General features: G+C 35.8%; 1 protein-coding gene and 1 non-coding gene across 2 annotated transcripts in view; both read left to right on the forward strand.

Annotated features, from left to right (window-relative positions):
• LOC127877297 (general transcription factor 3C polypeptide 1-like) overlaps positions 1 to 24,388 on the forward strand; it is a 413,141-nt gene that overhangs the window by 230,709 nt on the left and 158,044 nt on the right. The gene's annotated exons all lie outside the window — the stretch shown is intronic.
• LOC127865373 (small nucleolar RNA snR44) lies at positions 15,386 to 15,573 on the forward strand. The gene has a single exon (XR_008042627.1). It is a non-coding gene; the product is annotated as a small nucleolar RNA snR44 (small nucleolar RNA).

A 24,388-nucleotide genomic window follows, 5' to 3' on the forward strand; every position in this document is an offset into this window, starting at 1 on the left:
AAGTCAAGTTCCATAGTCTGGCATTAACTTATGTAAGAATCACTGGTATTTAAAAGAGGGGTGTGTGTCAAAGTTGGCTATTTTTCAAAGATTGATTTGTGAAGATTTTTAAACACAACTTGTCACTACAACAAGTTTTTTTTTTTTTTTTTCTAAACTATGTTGTTATCTCTTATTTCAAAAAAAAAGTTTGACTCTGTTTCAGAATATGCAATGAATTAATAAATCTCCACTGGCATTATTGACATTTTTTTTTAAGTGAAACATACATGAAAAAATAATCGCTCACTGAATTTTACGATAATTTGGGGAAAAACTAATCTCTCGATTTAGATGCGAAGACAACAGAACTTGAATAGTCGGTGTAATGTAAACAAACCGATGTTTTTTACAGGGCAGATTTATGGGCTGTAATTTAAAACACTTATACCTTAAAATATGTCATCATATCTTGTATCAGTAGTAATTGTTCATTTTTATCTCTTGAAAAGTTGTTACAAAATTGTTATAAAAAGGCTATTATTTTACAGATTCAGCATAAAATTGTTATGAAAAGGCTATTACTTTACGGATACAGCATCTTAAAGGGGAGGACAGAATTATTTGAGAGCACATTAGAATTGGTGTTCACACATTCTTGTATTTAAAAATTGTTTTGACCTGTTCTGCACACATACTTGTATTTAAAAATTGGGTTTGCATACATGCATGTATTAAAAAATTCCTTGAAACTTTTGTGCATACAATGCTTGTATTTAACAAGGGCTGTTTGTAAAACATGCATGCCCCCCATATGGGCTCTCCGTTGTAGTGACAGCCATTGTATGAATATGTTTTTTGTCACTGTGACCTTGACCTTTGACCTAGTGACCTGATAATCAATAGGGGTCATCTGCGAGTCATGATCAATCTACCTATCAAGTTTCATGATCCTAGGCATAAGGGTTCTTGAATTATCATCCCAAAACCATTTTACTATTTCGGGTCACCGTGACCTTGACCTTTGACCTAGTGACCTGAAAGTCAATAGGGGTCATCTGCTAGTCATGATCAATCTACCTATGAAGTTTCATGATCCTAGGCATAAGCGTTCTTGAATTATCATCTGGAAACCATTTTACTATTTCGGGTCACAGTGACCTTGACCTTTGACCTAGTGACCTCAAAATCAATAGGGGTCATCTGTGAGTCATGATCAATGTACCTATTAAATTTCATGATCCTAGGCCTAAGCGTTCTTGAGTTATAGTCTGACAACCACCTGGTGGACGGAACGACCGACAGACCGACCGACAGACCGACATGAGCAAAGCAATATACCCCCTCTTCTTCGAAGGGGGGCATAAAAAGGAAAATATAAATGAGACATTTAATTGTTTAAAAATGTGATTGTGAATGCCGACATCACATAAATACATAAATGGAAAATGTTATTGTTTTTAGGTAAACTCATAACCTGATGTAGGTAAAACTGATGTAAAATTAATATAGTAATGTTAAAACTATTTTAATAAAAGAATTATGAATTCTTTTAAATGTGGAGTAAACATTTAAACACATATTGGGAAAAAAGCAATATACTTTTGGTAATAAATTTATTGATTGTGATATGGTGCTATGGTCAGGCATTGTATGCATTATTATTTATAATGTGATTTTGTTAGGTTATTGTCATAAATAAGCCTGTTATACGAGTGCTGTTTACTTACTAACAGCATGTATGAGAATCAAACAACATCCTGGATACTAGGCCATCACTCGTCCAACTGAAACATCAATTTAGCCCATAATAATAAAGACGTTTTTGACTTTTTATGTCCCCCACTATAGTAGTGGGGGACATATTGTTTTTGCTCTGTCTGTCTGTTGGTCTGTTTGCGCCAACTTTAACATTTTTGCAATAACTTTTGCTATATTGAAGATAGCAACTTCATATTCGGCATGCATGTGTATCTCATGAAGCTGCACATTTTGAGTGGTGAAAGGTCAAGGTCATCCTTCAAGGTCAGAGGTCAAATATATGTGGCCAAAATCGCTTATTTTATAAATACTTTTGCAATATTGAAGATAGCAACTTGATATTTGGCATGCATGTGCATCTCATGGAGCTGAACATTTTGAGTGGTGAAAGGTGAAGGTCATCCTTCAAGGTCAGAGGTCAAATATATCTGGCTCAAATGGCTTATTTTATGAATACTTTTGCAATATTGAAGATAGCAACTTGATATTTGTCATGCATGTGTATCTCATGGAGCTGCACATTTGAGTGGTGAAAGGTCAAGGTCATCCTTCACAAGGTCAAGGTCATCCTTCAAGGTCAAACATCATATAGGGGGACATTGTGTTTCACAAACACATCTTGTTCATGTGGTTATGCTGTAGACCAAAAGAAATTCTTCATAAGTTAAAAAGGTCAGTATGAACAGATCTGTACACAATTATAGGCAAGTGGTCAAAATAAGTGGACTGCAAATGGAAGGCCGGCTAGCTTTTTAGTAGATGACTGGACTGCATATGGGAGGCCGGCTAGCTTTTTGGTAGATGACTGGACTGCAATTGTCAGGTTTGCCTGCCCACATAACTTGTGATTCTACATTAGCCCATTACCACTTAGATATGTATTTCACCCTATTTATAGCCCCTTATAAAGTTTCCATTTGATGAAAGACCTTTATTACTAGATTCAAGTTTTAAAAGATTTATTTTCAACTCTTGGATACTGATGAACAGCAAACAAAACCTGAACAGACTGTGAATTACTCAAAGGCGGTTCTGGTTTAATTTTGCTTCTGTGTGGGAAAGTGTTAAATCCACCTACCTCTGACTTTGTGTAGGGCCATGGTCTGAGTTACTGGCAGCATTAGGTGTTATTAGAACTGTTGAATCAGCCAACTCAGGAAAGTAAATGGTTCACTGAACGCTGTGCTATGACAGAAATACTGTTGAAAACAGCAAAAACCAACAACAAATAATCAAAGAAAGTATCATTCTTAAAGAATACTTGTCCATGTCCACATAAGGATAGCAAAGCATCATATTTGGTTAAAAAATAAGATTAAATAATTATGTCATAAGATTTAAAAAAAATTAGGCAAACATGTGAGAAGATGCAGTTATTGAGACTTGTAGCATTTATTATTGTTAACTTAAATTAAACATAAGTATTCGATGCATTTTGGAAATAGATCATTGTTTAATTTGTCTTTGAATCAATTTTGTAATTAATATATTTTTATTTTTTATTTCTCAATCATTATCCTTCTTCCTTCCTCTACAATCCTCATGAATACTTTGGTGAGAGTATATGGATCATTATAGATTTATTGCTTCATTCTGTGTGCTTTCTTGCCAAGGGCAAAGCATAAAAGGAAATATCATATTTTAGTAAAGAAAGCAATCAAAAGTATTGTGAGTACAGTTAGGATGTTCATTAATTTTATTCTTTTGAAAATTAAGGCATGGTTTTCTCAACATTGGTTCATTAACTTGCTTGTTCACAATATAAATTTTAATAACTTTATTTCCTGGTTGAACAAACATTTTGAAATGAAGTGGTCTATCCTTGCAGAATTTTCAAGGAAATGTCAGCAGCAAGATAAAACAGGAGTAATTATTACAAATTAACAGAACTTTATTTAGAACAACATTAATTTTGCTGTTGTTAAAGCATTCCAGAAAGAACGTTGACAATTGCCAGTCTAATAAAACAAATACCTGTACAGAAAAAGTACATTTCCGTTGTACTTATAATTTTCCCTGTTAACAATATAATATATTTTGAAGAGGGTAGATCTTGACTGCTGATCAAGTAATATAAAAACAGGTTAAACCCATTTATGCCTAGTGGACTCTCCCATCCTTCTAAACTGGATCAATTTATTTCCAAAATTAGGGATGTCTAGTATATTTATTTCTATATTTAGAATACTTCTTACAGAAATTCCTTTAAGCAAATAGCGCAGACCCTGATGAGACGCCGCGTCATGTGGCGTCTCATCTGGGTCTCTGCTGTTTGCCAAGGCCTTTTTTCTAGACGCTAGGAATAACTGGGTTATAGATGTACAAACTTGTGATGTTATAATGTATTCTATTAAGATTTATAACAAATACAATAAAAGTCTTATTTTTATCATGATGCTGCTATTTTTTTATATCTTTGAAATCCATATCTTAGTATTAAAAGATACAAAGGGTTAGCTGTTCTTAGCAAATTGCAAGAGCAAATTGAATCCTTGAAGGGTAAATTAGATCACAGGTGGTTAGCGTGTGGCTATGATATTAATTAGTGAAAACATCATTTTGAATGATAAATAATCATATTATAACGAAAAATTAACTTTTCTGAAGAAAAAAAATTTCACTATCAAATATATATATAACAAGGTATGCAACTCAAAATCACCCCAAAACGGGGTGCATCGCTTTGAACAGCCATATCATCATCAATTGTGCAGCGATTTTCACGATCTCGGTCTTATTCAACGCAGAAATGAATTTCCTTTCTGGAAATGTATATGTCTTGCAATATTTTTACAAATGCTGGGTCAACTTTTAAGAAATAACACGATACACAACACGCATGACCCAGTTGACAGTGATCATGTATTCTTTATGAATGAAATCTCCAGTTGTAAAGACACACCTCCGCATTGGACCAATTAAATCACTCGTATGTTTAAAATGTCAGTTAGTTGAAATGTATGTAAACAAAGGTTTCAAACGGCGCTGGACAGTTAGTCTTGATGCAGAATGTAACGACAAGAACGGTAATACTGTTTTTTCATACATTTTATTGAATTATGGTATCGAACTACATGAACTTTGTAGGGAAGTTGCCCTTTACTCCGTGAAGATTTCAGTCTTAAAGACAGCATGATCACTGTCAACTGGGTCATGCGTGTTGTGTATCGTGTTATTTCTTAAAAGTTGACCCAGCATTTGTTAAAATATTGCAAGACATATACATTTCCAGAAAGGAAATTCATTTCTGCGTTGAATAAGACCGAGATCGTGAAAATCGCTGCAAAATTTATGAAGATATGGCTGTTCAAAGCGATGCACCCCGTTTTGGGCTGATTTTGAGTTGCATACCTTGTTATATATATATTTTATAGTGAAATAGTTTTTTTTTCAGAAAAGTTAATTTTTCGTTATAATATGATTATTTATCATTCAAAATGATGTTTTCACTAATTATTATCATAGCCACACGCTAACCACCTGTGAATTAGATGAATGAACATTAGCATGTTTGAAGTCACTAGGATTCACAAAAGTGCTACATAAATATGTCTTCAGAATTATGCAATTGGGTGGTTTGCATGTCTGTCAATTTATCAAAATAGTGTTGATTTCTGTTAGAGCACAGCGCAAGAGAAAAAGAATATAAACTGTTATCAAATTGGCTGAATTACTCTGTCATCAAAATGTCTGATATAAACTGTTATTACAATAGCTGATCGAAATTGATATTAATGTGGATGCTATAAACTATTATCAAATTAGCTGATTATATACTCTGTTATCAAAATGCCTGATCTAAACTATTATTAATGTGAATGCTATAAACTGTGGATGCTTTAAACTATTATCAAAATGGCTGATATATTTAACGGTTTCAAATATTGCCAGTTTTAACTGTTACCAAAATAGGTTATATTAAGTGTTACCAAAATGACTAATATTTAATTTTACCAAAATGGCAGGTATTTACTTCAACCAAAAATGTCTGATATTAAATGTATCATGTCTATCCATGGTATCGGCCCTCTTAATGAAAACATTGGAATTTTAGAAGTGAAAAAATACAAAAAAACGCATGTGCTATTGATCAATAGTTAAATGTGTATTCATGGACGTAACAATGAAAACCGCATTTAAATTGGTAATGTTTTGACAAAATACTTGCTAGACTAAGCTCATTTTAGTAATCTGTTTCATGTACCGACCCTCTCATAGTATCGGCCCGTCTGATTGGTTGTTAAGATTTGTTACTATGCGCACTCGCTTGTTCTAAAAATATTAACTTAATAAAAAAAACGAAACTCTTGCTCATTTTTTTAAAGAAATATTTTTACATTTTATTGAAAAATAAGTGGCATATAACACATTTGATAAAGCTACTATTAATCCATTAACAAATTGCTTGCGTGTGTGTTACGCAATTTAAAAAATCATTGCATCACCTTGGAATAAACATGACCTACTTTCCAATGAACTCCAGAAATCATGAGAATGATCGCCGTAATAGTCATGGATAACCATCATATAAATTACAACTTTAAAAAATGGAAAAACATTAGATTTCAAGCACTTCTCAAAGGTTTTTCGTTAAAGGGACCATACATTGAGGAGCAGGGGACAAAATTCCACTCGTATTGAGGAGTAAAATCTTGAAAGGACAAGTGAATTTCCCTAAAGCTCTAGTCCGACAGGACAAGTGAAAAAAGCTGATGTTAAAATATGTTTTTCCTGACCAGTAAGACTTTTTCAAATAAATAAAATCATTTTCTTAAAGCATATCTATTCTGAAAGCAGAACGCGAATGAACCGGAAATTGTAATTGTAACTTTCATACAGCAGGTGCGCGTTGGTATACTTGACTGATCTGTCGCGAGTAAATATTGGCTTTTAGGTGTAAACTTTTCGCGTCCATGTTGACAGGGAACCATCTGACTGCATTCACTGTATTATTTTTTTAATTATTTAACCACGAAATACGAAATACGTTGTTAAACCATTCTGAATTTCGTCTGAAAAATGTCTGACATACGAGCGTTCTTAAAAGGGGACGGGGGGGGGGGGGGGGGGGGGGGGGGCAATATTCAAACATCAGATCTTTTGTGATCAGCTGGCATGAATAACTGAGTAAGCAGCATTTAAGCAGTGATAAAGGAAACTATTAGTCATATCAGCCCTTTGTTATCTTTATTTCATACATATTTGAAGAACGAGTGCATGTGTTTGCAGGACGAGTGAAAATTTTAATGCACTTGTCCTGCAGGACGAGTTCAGTTTAGAAATATTTTTGTCCCCTGAGGAGCGCCTATACTATGAAAGAATGGGATAACAAAAAAGGATGATATTAAATGTTATCAAAATGGCTAATATAAAGTGATACCAAAATGGCTGGTCTATTAAACCTGATCTAAACTGTTACCAAAAATGGTTTTATGTAAACTGTTACCAAAATGACTGATATTAACTTATACCAATATGGTAGATAGTATCTGTTACCAAAATGGCTGTTATGAATGTATCAAAATGGCTGATATGAACTATTATCAAAATTCTCTGATATAAACTGTTATCAAAATTGCTGATATTAACTGTGGCTTGTATAAAGTGTTACAGAAATTGATGGAAACTATTTTAACCCTTTCAGTGCTGGAACCAAACTTTGAAGGCCTTAGCAAACAGTTTGGATCTAGATGAGACGTCACAAAATGTGGCGTCTCATCTGGATCCAAACTGTTTGCTGTTCTTATAGTATTCTTTGAAAAAAATAGAAGAAAATGCTAATTTGAGAAATTCAGCAGACGACATTTTAACAGACGAAAAATTTCCCAGCATGAGCTATATTAGTATTGAAATTGTTAAGCTTGTAACAAACAACTGAATTTTTAAACTCAGCTGTCATTCAATTTCTGAGCACATCATTATGCCCCCGGATCGAAAGATCGGGGGGGGGGGGGGGTATATTGTTTTTGGCCTGTTTGTCATTGTATGTGTGTGTGTGTCCCAAAACTTTAACCTTGGTCATAACTTTTGCAATATTTAAGATAGCAACTTGATATTTGGCATGCATGTGTATCTCATGAAGCTGCACATTTTGAGTGGTGAAAGGTCAAGGTCATCCTTCAAGGTCAAAGATCAAAAAAACAAATTCAAAAACTTTAACCAAAACTTTAACCTTCTTCATAACTTTTGCAATATTGAAGATAGCAATATTGAAGATAGCAACTTGATATTTGGCATGCATGTGTATCTCATGGAGCTGCACTTTTTGAGTGGTGAAAGGTCAAGGTCATCCTTCAAGGTCAAAGGTCAAATTTATGGCTTCAAAGAGGCGCAATAGGGTGCATTATGTTTTTGACAAACACATCTCTTGTTATTCTGGCATTCTAGAAAATTGAAATCTCACAATTAATATGTTTAACAAATAATCATTTGCTTGTTATTCAACTGAACACAAAATTTAATGTCACTTAAAGTCCAACATAAACCAAATGAAGTATATATGAACATTTTTTCATTGAAAGACATTAATTTTGATTACATTTTAAGTATTGAAAATACATCATATAAAACTAAAAATGGCGCGGCAGCGAATGAGGCCGACACGTATCCCCACGCCGCATGTTTGACCCAGGGGCGCCCCAGGGTTGGTAATGGGGCCATGCATATTTTAGATTGACCGTATTGTCATAAGAGAGGTTCAGTATCAATTTGAAGTGAATCGGTGTAGAAATGAAGAAATTATAGTAAAAAGCAATTTTGGGTGGGCGTGGCCTATGTGGGCGGGGCGCCCCAGGGTTGGTAATGGGGCCATGCATAGTTGAGATTGACCGTATTGTCATAAGAGAGATTCAGTATCAATTTGAAGACAATCGGTGTAGAAATGAAGAAATTATAGTAAAATATTAAACAAAATTATTAAAAATCTCTGACCCAGCCCCACCCCAACCCCCATAACTTTTGACCCAGGGGTCAGATAAAAAAATCCAAATAGTGCAGGGTCGCACATATGCTCATAGCTACCTTGTGTGTTAGTTTCAAGGTTCTAGTGCTTATAGGAGATAGTGTCCAGGATGGACGGAAGACGGAGATAACCACAATATCCCCACTTTTTCTCTGAAATAAGGAAGATAATTGATCATTATTTTCCATTTTGAAGACTGGTGCTTCTTCAAGATAGGAGTGTAAGATGGTACATAGTTATTAATTAGACTAACATGCAATTATTTATTAGGTAAAATTATATATTCTGAAGGAAAAAACTGGTTATTATATTGCATGGCGAATGTCGGGTGGGCAGGCTGGCAGGCGGGCGGAACAAGCTTGTCCGGGCCATTACTTTGTTGTTCATTGTGAGATTTTAAAATCATGTGGCACATTTGTTCACCATCATTAGACAGTGTGTCGTGTGAAAGAATTACGTCGATATCTCCAAGGTCAAGGTCAAACTTTGAGTTCTAAGGTCAAAAATGGTCATAAATGAGCTTGTCCGGGCCATAACTATGTCATTCATTGTGAGATTTTAAAATCATTTTGTACATTAGTTCACCATCATAAGACAGTGTGTCGCACCGAATTACGTCAATATCTCCAAGGTCAAGGTTGCCACAACTAAAAATAGATTTATTTTGAAACAAAGGGGGTTAATTATAAACAATCAGTTCAGTTGGAGTTGTCTCCCTTTATCAGACTCTTTTCTTTTTTTTTTTCAAATTGAAAACCTGGTTTTGTGACAATTTTGTCCCTTGTTTTGTTGTTATTATACGAATTTATGTGCACTTATTTAACATAGAATCTCTTGCAACCTATGGATTTGCCATTTCTGTGCTAAACTGTTATTTCAAGGGATAAATTAAATTCATTTAAACACTTTTATTTTATGTAATGTAGCCTGGGAATGGAAACTCAGTAGGTTGTATTTATAAGGATGTAAAACAAACATGTATGCCCAGCACTTATGCCATACACATACAATATAAATTATTCTAAATTTGCTAAGGATCACTTTTTATAGTACAGTCAAGTTACCATTACCGGATCATTACCCATAGCGGGTCACTTAGATGTTCAAGACTGCGTATTGTGATAAATTGTTGACATTTATAGATTATATTTTGCACACAGCATCTTCAAGGCCTGTTTTTTAAAACCCATTGATTGAGTCGTAATCGGAGCTACTCTTTGTCAAACATTTCAATATGTTTTGCTGAAATGTATATAAACTTTGTTGACTTCCGTCTCGTTTCCAAAATCGAGGTTGAACATTTTTCACGGCCACATGCTATAACTCTTTCTGCCTGCAAAAGTCCATTTCAGTTTTGATTTGTGTTTAAGATTTTGCAACACTTTAAATAAAATGAAGAATTAGGGCAATAACAGATCAAGCGTGATAATATGTATTGATAATATATTATAATACACTTTAACACTGTTATTTCGAACACGGATTATCCGAAGTCACTGTTATTTCGAAGTATTTTTCCGGTCCTGATTTTGGTTCTTCTTTGTATAATGTAAAACTTCATTGTTAATCCGAACTTCGTTAAACCGAAAAAATCTTTAATTCGAAGTGATTCTGTCGGTCCCAACACTATAATTTGCACCTAATCATAAATCTCAATCCGAAGTCAAAGCTGCAAAACGCTAAGCATAAAATCACACCTTTTTCGTCTGCGCGTAGTGTGTTAATTTTATAATGTCTTCAAAAGCCAATAGTTACTATTTATGTAGTTTTGCATTCTTTAGTAACAAATAAACGTGTCACGTTAGGTCTGAGTAAATGTTGTCAAATGAAATTCATCTTATATAAACTCTAGCTTCTGCTTCCGTTATGGCTACAACTGCTACAGCTAACTCCATTAATGCATGAATTATGCGGCGAAAAAAAGGTATCACATATACATTTTGCCTGCGTTTCAAAATAAGACTATGTGCTGAATCAGGAAGCAAAGGTAATATTTAAACAAACTAGTGTAAAAGAAGTCTCAAAACATTTATTGCTTTTCACCAAAACAACTTAATGTATAACGCTACTGATCTGGTAATGGTAACTTGACTGTATGTGTAATTTGAAGTTCACCCCTAGATAGATTAATTCAGCCTGAATCACGCATCAATGATAAATCAATACTTTAAAATTAAATCAAAAACAAACATTCTAATATCAAAACCTGCAAAATAGCAATTTAAAATGAAATGGAAGATAATGTGAAATTTAAAAATTAAGCCTTAGACAATTTTGAGTAGATCTAGTATATTTGATTTATGTTGGGCATCTCTAATTCAATTTCTTCCCCTGTTCACACATAGACACCGCTTCTACTACCATCAAAAGGTGGCCAATCATGACAAATCACAGGAGCAACATTGTGGATTCTTTTTAAGCACAGTATCATCGCTGTAGAGTCTTCATGATCGGAGAGCTCTACGCTGTCCCCACGCTTATTTTGAACATGCTCAAACAAGTGTAGCGGGTTTGTGGCCAACAAGAAACGAAGAAAAAGAAAAAAGTCGAAATGAAGGATATAATTTGCCAAATTGCTTAATTTAGACTCTGATTGGCCTTGATCTGCCCCGATCCAAACCTTATTCAGATCGTGGCTTGATTGGGATGATCGTTGTAAAGTGGCAGCTCTGTGAGAACGGAGGTTTAGCAACTTATTAAAATAATGGCCAGGCTTTTGCATGATGCTCATGCAGTCTGAAGCAACATCAAAATTGTAAAGATTTCAGTAAGAAATCGCCTGCCTAGCTTGAACTAGAAAATTGAAAACTCATATAGAAGTGCATTAATATTTAAAGCTTATATGAAAGTATATTAATAATTAGATAATACAGACTTAAATGCTATTCGGTGAATCAGTGGACTACAAATCCATGGGTAGTGGGTTTCATGTGTTTCATCTGACAGGCCAAGCCATTTTTCCCTTACACTTGATTTAAGTAGGACAGTTATCAGTTACTGACATAAGTATATGCACTTAGTACTGGTAACCAGCTAGCCCAGGAAAAGTGTGACTTGGTTAACTGACTGATGGAAATGACTTTAATACTGTTTAAAACTTCAATCAAAGCGCTGAAGGCACTGAAGATGTTCGCTATTGCATAATTTAACACGCAATTCATTTTTCAAAATCAATCGCAAGTTTGAAATGAACACACGACATTCAACTTTATAAAGTGTGTGTCATAGCGCACGGGTCAAGTTTTGTGTGCACTTTTTATCATACTTATTATTTCATAGAAATAACTTAAGACAAAATAAAAACAACATGCTTTTTGGACATTCTGAAAGCATAGAAAGTATGATGAAAATGGTAATGAGAACTGAATATAAAGAAAATTTGCAGTCACCATCATGTTAGAGGAATATTTTTTTTAATATCAAATAACGATCTCACCAAGAATATAAATTCATAATCAAAGTTCCGTGTATAGATTTTTTGATTTTTGACACCATATACCATATACAAATTCAAAATATACAATTATCTTCATATCTTGTATATGGAGGAATAAAAGTATATAAACATTGCTGTTTATGCTTTACTTGTTACCCGAGCAACAACGCTGACATAAACATAGGTATAGAGCACTAATGGGCTTTTATGCGTAGCTGTTTTACTCAGTTTTCATCTAAGTGACTTTTACATTACGCCAACAGACACGCATGAATTTTTTCAAATATTTAATAAGCTGATTCGAGATACAACCTCTGAATTTTTGCTACATCACTGCGTATGTGCTCAATTCAAAGGATGTAGCACTGTTCAGTGTGAGGAATTCCGGACTACTCTCTGTATTCTCAAACGACACAAAGTGTGGCCCTGTTACAATTACGCGTTACAATCCATCTCGCAGAATTTCACTTTCGCCTCCAAGATGAGAAAACAATCATTAGCAAAATAATATAGTGTCACGATAAGAGAAAATCGTTTAATTATCATACCACAATGTTTGCCGTACTTGGTCAGCACGTCTGGAAATCATTCCTTAATGTGTGGATAGGATGCCATTATTAACAAGTTAGCTATTTTGAATTCAATTTTGTATCAAAAAGCATTGTTCTTAAATGTGGCATTTTCAATTCGCAATGAGATTTATAATGACCCTCGTCATGCGAAAATGGGTCTTATTCCGTATGCGCCCATCAGATAAATAGCCCACTCAGCTATCACTCCTTCTGGTAAGGAGAAACATAACATATTGAGTGATTTTATAGCGAACAGTATCGCCTATGGCCTGACTGTGCAAAATCACATGTTGGGTTTAACAAACGCTTGCCGAAATGCATAAGACCCATTTTCGCATGACGGCGCTATTGACATGTGATTTAAATGTGTCGAAAGAAAACTGTGTTTAAAACTAATATCAACATACAATATATTTCGATAGTGAAGAAAGATGCTCATAACAAGGCATATGAGGACACATATGAAGTGCTCTCCCGTAGTATATTTTTTATCTACTAACACTAATGTGTGGTTTGACAATGCTAACACACATTTCATGCGGTGAATATGCAACTAACAAGTGAAAAACACAACACAATAGTTTAACTTTTGTTTAATTGTATTTAATTATTTAGAAAAGTAAATTGCAAACTTTATTTCAAAGTCAGCGTATACGCCAACTACATTTTTAAAAGATATTTATTGTTATAAATATATTTAATATAATATATTTAGTTGTTTTTGGTTTTAGCAATTATAAAGCATTTTCGAGGTTGCCTATAGTATGCCTGTAGTAATTGATGAACTCATACCAACTGTCTATGTATTGAGAACTGTGAATATAAACAAGCTAAACCTTCTACTAACCTTATACTATTGCGTTGCAAGCACCTGTAAATACAAAAGATGTCCGCTTTCTGTTGAGAACCAAAGAACGTTTTCCAGAAATACCCGCTGTAGAAGCATGAATGAGGTTACGAAACAGGTCATTCGTATTATTATTATAAATTGTTTGTTATATTTGGGTTTAGCGATTATGAAACATTTTTTTGTTTTGTCTTTATATCGCTGAAGTTATTGTTGAACATATGTTCAACGTTTTATAAATTGAGAATATAAATAAGCGTTAACTTTTTCCTGAATCTATTAATAGCCTCAATTTATGACCTTTACTACGTCATTGAGGTGTATGTGAGAGCGTTACCTATTAAGTTGTTATCGCACGTGGATTTTCCTTCGTTTATCGACAGGCGCATCTATTAATAGCTTCATATTAAGGATGGACTGAGCAAAAATACTACGTCATAAGGACGCTGCAGAAAGTGGACTATTTTATTCATTCATAAACAACCTCCTCCGTGACACGTACAATACGATCATTGTTTATTGATATTTTCTGTTTGAAACTATTGCATTTAACACGATATTAATATCATGTTTCCATTTGTGAATGAATATAATTGGAGAACTCAAACCTCTTGCATAAATTATACAACTCTTTCTCGCGCGGATACGCGTAGTAAACGGGTATTGGGCTCCTAGTAGCTAAGGCGTATCGACCTGAATTTCAGACTAACCACCTAAGACAGTCGTTACGCGACCATCTAAAAACCCATATAAACAAACAATAAATAAACAAATTATAAATGGATATTGGACGAAATTAAGTGACCTAATTTGATAACTTTTATATTGCTCACATCTCAGTATGGACACCTCAGTCACTCATGGCATAGGGTGTATCAAGCATTTCTGTATGGTGTACGAACTGGTCCAAAACTATTCTAATTGTCCCGGACAGTTTCTTACTTTTGAACCGCTCGTGCGTCTGTAAACTGTACCGGGCGATTTATTTTGTGTATTACAAACCGTCCGGGACAGTTTAGGAAACTGTCCGGGACGGTTTCCTGGAAACTGTCCGGGACGGTTTCCTAAACTGTCCCGGACGGTTTACAGGCATAAATTTTAGTACGGCAAAGGTTCTTAGGAGGAGTCAATCAACCAATCAGAACACTTCGCATTTGTGTGCCATTTCGAAAGTGAGAATTTCCGTTTTAGTAACGTTTACTCGAGTGATTGTTCGATAATTTATCATTTGTACGCGAATATGGACAGAGATCGGTTTTTAGAGACTTGTCGGGAGGTGTTAAATTCCATTACAAGAATTTTAGAGACAAATAGGTCCCTTGAGGTGATTAACTTTTCACTGACAAGATTGGATGCTCTGGCTAGAAATGTGAACAGAATGACCACATCATATCCCGAGTTTACACCTACTCGACAGTTTCAGGGCAGCGACTGTAAAAGAAGAAATTCGTTACCAATGTCAGAAATACTTTGTGGGCAAATACATTTATTTCGAGTACATAAAATAATCATTTTTAACTCTGGCGTTTTTGGCAGCAATTATTGATTGAATATTTTTAAAATCATGTTTTGTCTGAGAAAAATAGCGTCGCTCGAGATGACAACGATATTACATTACGACTTCTAAAGTAAAGCATTATTGTAAGGAGTGTTCTGATTGGTTGATATAAATAATACCGTATCGGACAGTTTAAACCGTCCCGGACAGTTTACTAAACTGTTCCGGACAGTTTACTAAACTGTCCCGGACAGTTTAAACCATCCCGGACGGTTTATGCGCACGAACGGTCCAAAACTTTCCTAAACCGTCCCGGACAGTTTGTAAACTGTCCGGGACAGTTTAGTAAACTGTCCGGGACAGTTTAGTAAACAGTTAGGGACAGTTTACAAACCGTCCCGGACTGTTTGTAAACTGTCCCGGACAGTTTAGAATAGTTTTGGACCAGTTCGTACACCATATTTCTGACATCCTGGAGATTTCCACAATAAGCAAAATGTTCCATCCATGTTATAAACTCACCCTTGAGATCTGTTGGAACTACAGTCTCACCACAAGATGAAAGAATGCTAGTGCAGACACTATGACTACAATACTTTCACGCTGTTGAAGCACATGAAACAAATCAGAAAAAATGTCTGTGAATCTACATACAGTTGGTGCCATCACGTTTATAAAATTTGCTGTGGAAACAAAAGTAATACAAATTAGTGTGTTAGATAAAAAACTAGAAAATTTCCCCTGCCTTTTGCAATTAATACCGAAATGCAGGGGTTTTTTTTGCTTTATATTTTACAGCCTGTGGATTTTGGATTTGGAAAAATAGCACAATTAGCGCATTAAATTTGGAAAAATATTATGATTACATGCAGCAGTATTCCAATTGTTTATAAGAGCATATTTAACTGTTTCCCCACAAATTATGGATAATTCTTGCCAATATAATTTTTAGAGAATATTTTTTGGATTCCGTGGAATAATATAAAATAATATTTTCATGAGTGGAGCATATATTCCACCAAATCCAACAAACTTTCTTTTTATTTTATGCGTTTTTTACCATTTATTTACAGCATCAACAAATGAACTGGAGAGTTTTGCTGAAATAATGACGTCATTTCATCACAAAAATGACGTCATTTCACAGTTAACAGTGAATATGATCGATAATTTTCATTGCTATTTTTCATTGTTTGAAACAGTGAATTATCAGTTTTAATTCACTGATATTTCTCTATAAAGAACTGGAAAGCATGAAATAGAAATGATGTATTATTCTAACACAGCTTCAAGGGTTCACCAGCAAGTGAATGCCCTGTACTGATTGACAAGTGTTATCAATGATTAAGGTGTAAATGTGTCTTGACTTCATTTGTAAATTGGGATGTTAACATGATCAGTCTGCTTTTGCTAAGCTGAAAAACACATACAGTAAAACAGTACTGCAATTACTCGATATAGCACCAGACTGACCTCATGCTTGAGTATCGCAGGTTTCGAGTAATCCATGGTATTATTTGTTTTCACTGTTTAGGTTGGTGATGCTTAACTTCTGATGAAAAAAAACAAACACGAAAAACAACATGATCACTTCACAGTTTGTATTTAATTTACATTCAGTCAGACTTGTGTTGTGGACGGTCGCAACCCATTAGCTTCCCAGAACTGATGGGGTAAGATGTTTTGCAATAGAGAGTAGAGCATCTGTAGTTCCTGGTCTGTGTTAGGCGTTGCTAGGAAGAATCTGTGGTGTAGCTTTTATCTGCATCTCAAAGAATGACAATTTGCAGTGTTTCTCATACAGGGACTAACTTCACACCTAATCAAGTGTTTTATGTCTGCTTGATTGCACTGTTTTCATAGTTCGAATATTTTAAGCACCGACCAGACCAGAAAGTGTCTTTGAATAATTGCCCATTAGGTAGGTGTGAAATACCTTTCAGGGACCAGCACACATCCTGAAGTTATCAAAAATCCCATGTTTGAGTTATTGCGGGTATTTTAATATAGAAATTAAAAGAAAATGTTAGTTTAATGCTCGAGTAATCGCCAGTTTTCGAAAAATCGCCAGCTCAAGTTATTGCAAGTCTACTGTACTGATGAAAACAGATTAATGAGGTGCTCAGAGTTCCAAAAATTATGTATATTGTTAGCTCATCTATTTTTTGAAAAAAAATTATGAGCTATTGTCATCACCACTGCGTCTGCGTCGGCGTCCGGTTAAGTTTTGAGTTTAGGTCCACTTTTCTCAGAAAGTATCAATGCTATTGCATTCAAACTTGGTACACTTACTTACTATCATGAGGGGACTGGGCAGGCAAAGTTAGATAACTCTGGCGTGCATTTTGACTGAATAATGTGCCCTTTTTATACTTAGAAAATTGAAAATTTGGTTAAGTTTTGCGTTTAGGTCCACTTTTTTCAGAAAGTATCAATGCTATTGCATTCAAACTAAGTTCACTTACTTACTATCATGAGGGGACTGGGCAGGCAAAGTTTGATTACTCTGGGGTGCATTTTTACAGAATTATGTGCCCTTTTTATACTTAGAAAATTGAATATTTTGGTTAAGTTTTGTGTTTAGGTCCACTTTATTCCTACAGTATCAAAGCTATATTGCTTTCATACTTGCAACACTTATTAACTATCATAAGGGGACTGTGCAGGCAAAGTTATGTAACTCTGACTGGCATTTGGACGGAATTATGGGCCCTTTATACTTAGAAAATTGAAAATTTTGTTAAGTTTTGTGTTTTGGTCCACTTTACACCTAAAGTATCATAGATATTGCTTTCATACTTGGAACAATCGCAAACTATCATAAGGGTACAGTAAAAGGACAAGTTGCATAACTCTGGATGTCATTTTTACGGAATTATTATGGCCCTTTTTTGACTTAGTAAGTTTGAATATATGGTTAAATTTTCTGTTTCGATCCACTTTACTTCTTAAGTATCAAGGCTATTGCTTGCAAACTTCAAATACTTTCATGCTATCATGAGGTTACTGTACCTGGCAAGTTGAATTTTACCTTGACCTTTGAAAGACCTTGACTCTCAAGGTCAAATTATTAAATTTTGCTAAAATTGCCATAACTTTTTTATTAGCTCATCTATTTTTTGAAAAAAAAATATGAGCTATTGTCATCACCTTGGCGTCGGCGTTGGCGTTGGCGTCGGCGTCTGGTTAAGTTTTGCGTTTAGGTCCACTTTTCTCAGAAAGTATCAATGCTATTGCATTCAAACTTGGTACACTTACTTACTATCATGAGGGGACTGGGCAGGCAAAGTAAGATAACTCTGGCGTGCATTTTGACAGAATTATGTGCCCTTTTTATACTTAAAAAATTGAAAATTTTGGTTAAGTTTTGCGTTTAGTTCCACTTTTCTCAGAAAGTATCAATGCTATTGCATTCAAACTTGGTACACTTACTTACTATCATGAGGGGACTGGGCAGGCAAAGTAAGATAACTCTGGCGTGCATTTTGACAGAATTATGTGCCCTTTTTATACTTAAAAAATTGAAAATTTTGGTTAAGTTTTGCGTTTAGTTCCACTTTTCTCAGTAAGTATCAATGCTATTGCATTCAAACTTGGTACACTTACGTACTATCATGAGGGGACTGGGCAGGCAAAGTTAGATAACTCTGGCATGCATTTTGACAGAATTATGTGCCCTTTTTATACTTAGAAAATTGACAATTTTGGTTAAGTTTTGTGTTTAGGTCCATTTTATTCCTTAAGCATCAAAGCTATTGCTTTCATACTTGCAACACTTACTAACTATCATAAGGGGACTGTGCAGGCAAAGTAATGTAACTCTGACTGGCATTTTGACAGAATTATGTGCCCTTTTTATACTTAGAAAATTGAAAATTTGATTAAGTTTTGTGTTTAGGTCCACTTTATTCCTACAGTATCAAAGCTATTGCTTTCATACTTGCAAGATTTATGAACTATCATAAGGGGACCGTGCAGGCAAAGTTATGTAACTCTGACTGGCATTTGGACGGAATTATGGGCCCTTTATACTTAGAAAATTGAAAATTTGGTTAAGATTTATGTTTTGGGCCACTTTACCCCTAAAGTATCATAGATATTGCTTTCATACTTGGAACACTCACAAACTATCATAAGGGTACAGTAAAAGGACAAGTTGCATAACTCTGGTTGTCATTGTTACGGAATTATGGCCTTTTTTTTTTTTTTTTTTTTTTCGCTTTTTTGGAAGATAATGTAATAAATGTCCACAACCCCACACTATACAGCCCTCTTCACTCCACTCCTCCCTCCTTTGTGATTGAAAATGAGAGTCCCTTCACCTTTAAAAAGAAAATAGATGAGCGGTCTGCACCCGCAAGGCGGTGCTCTTGTTTATGATTAGATTTGATTGATACTTTGTCAAAACTTCTCTTACCTCACATACCACAATAGACTCCACCCAAACCATCCCCCGTGTCCCCCCCCCTCCTTTTGTTTTTTTTAAGATCATCTCACAAATGACCACAACACCCTCACACTATACCCCCCCACCCCCCCCACCCCAATTTGTTTTTTTTAACGGTTAAAAAAACACAACTATTTATTTTTATTATTTTATTTTTATGTTTGAAATACCGTCCAACCATCGCACCCAAGAATCCCCCCCCCCCCCCCCCTCCCCCCAACCCCCTAAATTTTTTTTTTTTTTTTTAAGATCATCTCACAAATTACCACAACACCCTCACACTAAACCCCCCCACCTCACCCCCCCCCCCCCCCAATTACTTTTTTTTGAAACGGCTAAAAACAAATATTTATTTTTATTATTTTATGTTTGAAATACCGTCCAACCATCGCACCCAAGAATACCCCCCCCCCCCCCCCCCCACCCCCCCACTCCCGATTTTGTTTGCATTTTGTTTGCATTTTTTTTCGCAAATTTGGAAGATAATGTAATAAATGTCCACACCCCCCCACACTATACACCCCTCTTCACTCCACCCCTCCCTCCTTTGTGATTGAAAATGAGAGTCCCTTCACCTTTAAAAAGAAAATAGATGAGCGGTCTGCACCCGGCAAGGTGGTGCTCTTGTTTTATCTGAAGGCATCATATTTCATTTCCTCTAATGAGTTTTTGGGAGAAAGAGCAAAATGTCAAGAATGTTAAATACTTGGAGCAAAGTGCGGTAAAATAACAGCTGTGATAAATAAACTTTGAATCAACCTTGAAAACAATGTTTGCAAGGATGTTTGATGGGACTTTGACTCAGATTGATTCAGACCATGAATAACAATCAAAACATTGAAGCATACCAGTAATTGTTTGTTGTTGGCAATGATGGTTATATAACAGTTTGTCTGTAGTAAAATGTATTCTTGTGTATTATGCAGTACACGCTTAAAAAATATCACACATGAAAAATAAGAGAGCAGGGCAATAGATAAGATTTCATCTAAATAGGTTTTCATTTTTGTAAAATTTGTTTAACTTTGCATATATCAAGATTGTATTGAGACCTAGATTGTATTTTTTGGGGTTGTCTTGTAAAGGTCAAGGCTTCTGTTCCTTAAAATAGACAAATTGGCATACGCTCAATAACTCAGTGTTGCCGCTCAATAACTTCAGTGTTGCCCTTACATTTTGTGTGTAGGTTGCTTGCATGCTGTCTTAGGACAGGAGTTTAGTTGGGACCTGTCAGGTAAAGGTGAAGGTTACTATTACTGAGATTAGAATAGAAAAATGGTCTCCAATCGATAACTTTCATTTGCGTTAGAAAGAAATTGTGTGTGATGGTAACTTAAATGTATATAGATTGCAAAACCCTCCGAGATTTGTTGGGTCAAAATCAAGGTGTTTTCCTAAAAATTGAACAATAAATGTTTCAACTCAAAAGCTTGGGCTCTCACCTCAGGGTTCCCAGCCAACCTGGAAATCAGGGAAAACCTGGAAAAAGACTTTCACTTTTTCCAGTCAGGGAAAAGTCAGGGGATTTGGGAAAAGTTCCTGAAATCGGGGAAAAATCATGGAATTTTGTTTGGTCAGACTTTTCCAACTTGTGTCGGGAAGTCCATACGATTAAAACAGCAAATCAATTCCTCTTCATGCCTATGGTGGCTTTGTAGTATACATGTAGCTTAGTTTTGACTGCAACTCAGCTATTTATTGAGGGTGTCTAAAACAAGAAATAGGTCAAAATTATAATCCTGGAATGCTTATTTTCCATTTGGGAAAAATCAGGGAATTTTGTTCATTCAAAAAGCTGGGAACCCTGCACCTGGATATTTAAATTTAAAAGGGGAGTAAAGGACAAGTTGCATAACTCTGGTTGTCATTTGTACGGATTTATGGCCCCTTTTTTGACTTAGTAACTTTGAATACACTGCAACGCCGATATATCGCGGACCGGTATATCGCGTTGTCCAATATATCGCGCTTTGGCTATGGATCCCAAAATTCCAACAAGCATGATCACTAAATGACATGTTTTAATCTGAGAATTCGCTAACTTAAGCAAAAAAACGGTTCTACCTAGTATTAACACCCTATATTTCGCGGTTTAATTTGGCACGCAATGAAGCGTGAAAAACAGTCGATAAGTGACAGCCTTGTTTGCACTCGGACGGTGTTGTTTTTAACACTTAAGAAATGAGCAATTCGTGTCACTGCATAGGTAATAATGGCAGTTTACTGGTATATAAAGCGTTAAATTTCGCAACTGGTCATTCTGTCTCTGTACACGAAATAAATCGCAAATATGGATACGAGCAATAGTGTCACACGCAAACGTAAACAGTTCTCGATTGTTGAGAAGATCGAGATTATAGACAAGATAAAGGCTGGTCAATCCCGTACATCGATAATAAAGGAATTTGGTGTCCCCGAAGGTACGTTAAGAGGGTGGCTAAAGGATGAAGAAAAGCTACGAACAGCAATATCGGAAATGGACACCCCAGACCAGAAACGCAAACGGTTTAAGGGTGCTAATGATACTGAACTCGATAAGGCAGTAATAACCTGGTTCACACAGGCGCGTACCGAAGGTATGCCCATATCTGGCCCCAATATACAACACCAGGCCCTAAAATTCAACAAAATGTTACACCCTGAAAACAACTCGTTCGAGGGCAGCACCGGATGGTTGCGCAACTTCAAACACCGCCATGGTATAAAGCAAGTAACCATCCGGGGTGAGGAGCGTTCTGCGGACACAGAAGCGGCTGAAGCGTACCCGGAAGAGCTCCGAAAAATCATCGAAGATCAAGGTTACGTTGCGTCGCAGGTATATAACTGCGACGAAACGGGACTCTACTACAAAATGCTACCCGACAAAAGCCTCGCACAGTCGAGTGACAATAAAAAAACACTCTGCTTCAAGCAAAGCAAAAACAGACTAACCGCTCTGCTATGCTGCAACGCGTCGGGTACCCACAAGCTCCAGCCCCTGATCATCGGGAAGTACGAAAAACCGCGTTGCTTCCACCATGTCAATCTAAAAACGCTACCAGTCCACTATGACTTCTCGAGTAACGCGTGGATGACGGGGGCAATATTTGAAGACTGGTTCCACAAGAAGTTTGTGCCTGAAGTGAGGAAGTATCTTCGTCAGAATAAACTCCCACTGAAGGCGCTCCTTCTTGTGGACAACTGTGCCGCCCATCCTAAGGATCTCAAGTCGCGGGATGGGCAGATAGTCGTGTCCTTCCTGCCAAAGAATACCACATCTAAAATACAGCCATGTGACATGGGAATTATATCCACAACGAAACGAAACTACAGGCGACAACTAATCACGGCCATAATAGACAGTGACAAAAACCTGACGGACTATCGTAAGCAGGTCACAATCAAGGACGCTATGAACCTGTTCGCTACGGCATGGAGCGAAGTGTCCGCCTCCTGTATAGCAGCGTGCTGGCGGAAAGGCCTGGGTGACGCTGTCGGTGAACAAGCCGACAGCGACAGTGACTTCGATGGGTTTGATGAATCTGATATAAGGGAAGCCGAACAACGAGTTGAGGACTACGAAGGTTTCAACAACCACGACATGCTCAACGCCAAGCAAGCCCTGGGACCATTGACGGAAGAAGACATCAAGACGTGGCTGACAGTGGACGACGAAGAACAAACATCAGCAGTGCTTACCGACGAACAGATAATACAAACAGTGACGGAACCCGAATCGACGAAAGAAGAAGAGGAGGAAGAAGAAGAAGACGACGAGCCCATTCCTGCTATGGCAGAAGTAGTGCGTTGCATTCAGGTGGGGTTACGCTGGGTAGAGAAATCTGCGAAAAGCACCCCAGCTGAAGTCATGCATTTTAGAAATGCACTTTACCGTGCGAGATCAGAAGCACGATCATCCTTGAAACAAATGGAATTAACTGACTTTTTTAATTTTGAAAGACAATGATGTACATTTTGTTTTGAATATGTATGCTCTCGTAAATATGTGTATATATAATTGTTTTTATCTATATAAATGTTTGTTCTTGTAAATGTATTTGTATTTGTAAATGTTCATATGAACACCATATAAATAAACATGTACATATGCTTTATTAAACAATTAAATAAATCGTATTGTCCGCTGTATTTTTGTTCGGACTGCATATTCTTCTTGCTTGATATCTCGGTATGCCTGTAAATATAAAATAAAAACAAATGTAAACAAAAGTGGCATGCAACCTATGTATTCTATAAGACTATTTGTAACGGTAAATGCGTATTTGACAATAATAATTCTTCTTTAAGCTGATTCGCGAGCGATCGTACCTGAAAGTAAAAAAATATATAATTAACATTTTGGTTTACGACAAAACTAATACAGATACGTATGTAGTTATGAAAATGTAATCTAAGAATTGGTTTGCAATTATTACGATACAAATATATAGCAGCGCCGCATATAAAATGAAAACATTGGGGAAATTTGACAAATTAATCGCGGATACGATTAAGTTAGACATTTCTCGAGTTACAAACTCTATATCACGCGCCGGATATATCGCGCTCGCGATCTTTGGACCCCACCAACCGCGATATATCGGCGTTGCAGTGTATATTGTTACATTTTGTGTTTAGATCCACTTTGCTTCTAAAGTATCAAGGCTATTGCTTTTAAACTTCAAATACTTTCATGCTACAGGTTTTTTTTTGGCCTGATTTTATAGCCGAAATTCGGCTATGTTCCCAATCCCAAAAAGTATACTTTTTTCCCGAAATGTGGCAAAAAATTCCCAATTTCCAAAAAAAAATAATATATATATATTTTTTTTTTTTTTTTTTTAAATAAGTCTTATGTATATTTTATCTCAATATCAATTCAATTACATTTAACAAAGTATTATATGA

Source organism: Dreissena polymorpha, chromosome 1 (genome assembly GCF_020536995.1).
Source record: "Dreissena polymorpha isolate Duluth1 chromosome 1, UMN_Dpol_1.0, whole genome shotgun sequence".
Lineage (NCBI taxonomy): Eukaryota > Metazoa > Mollusca > Bivalvia > Myida > Dreissenidae > Dreissena > Dreissena polymorpha.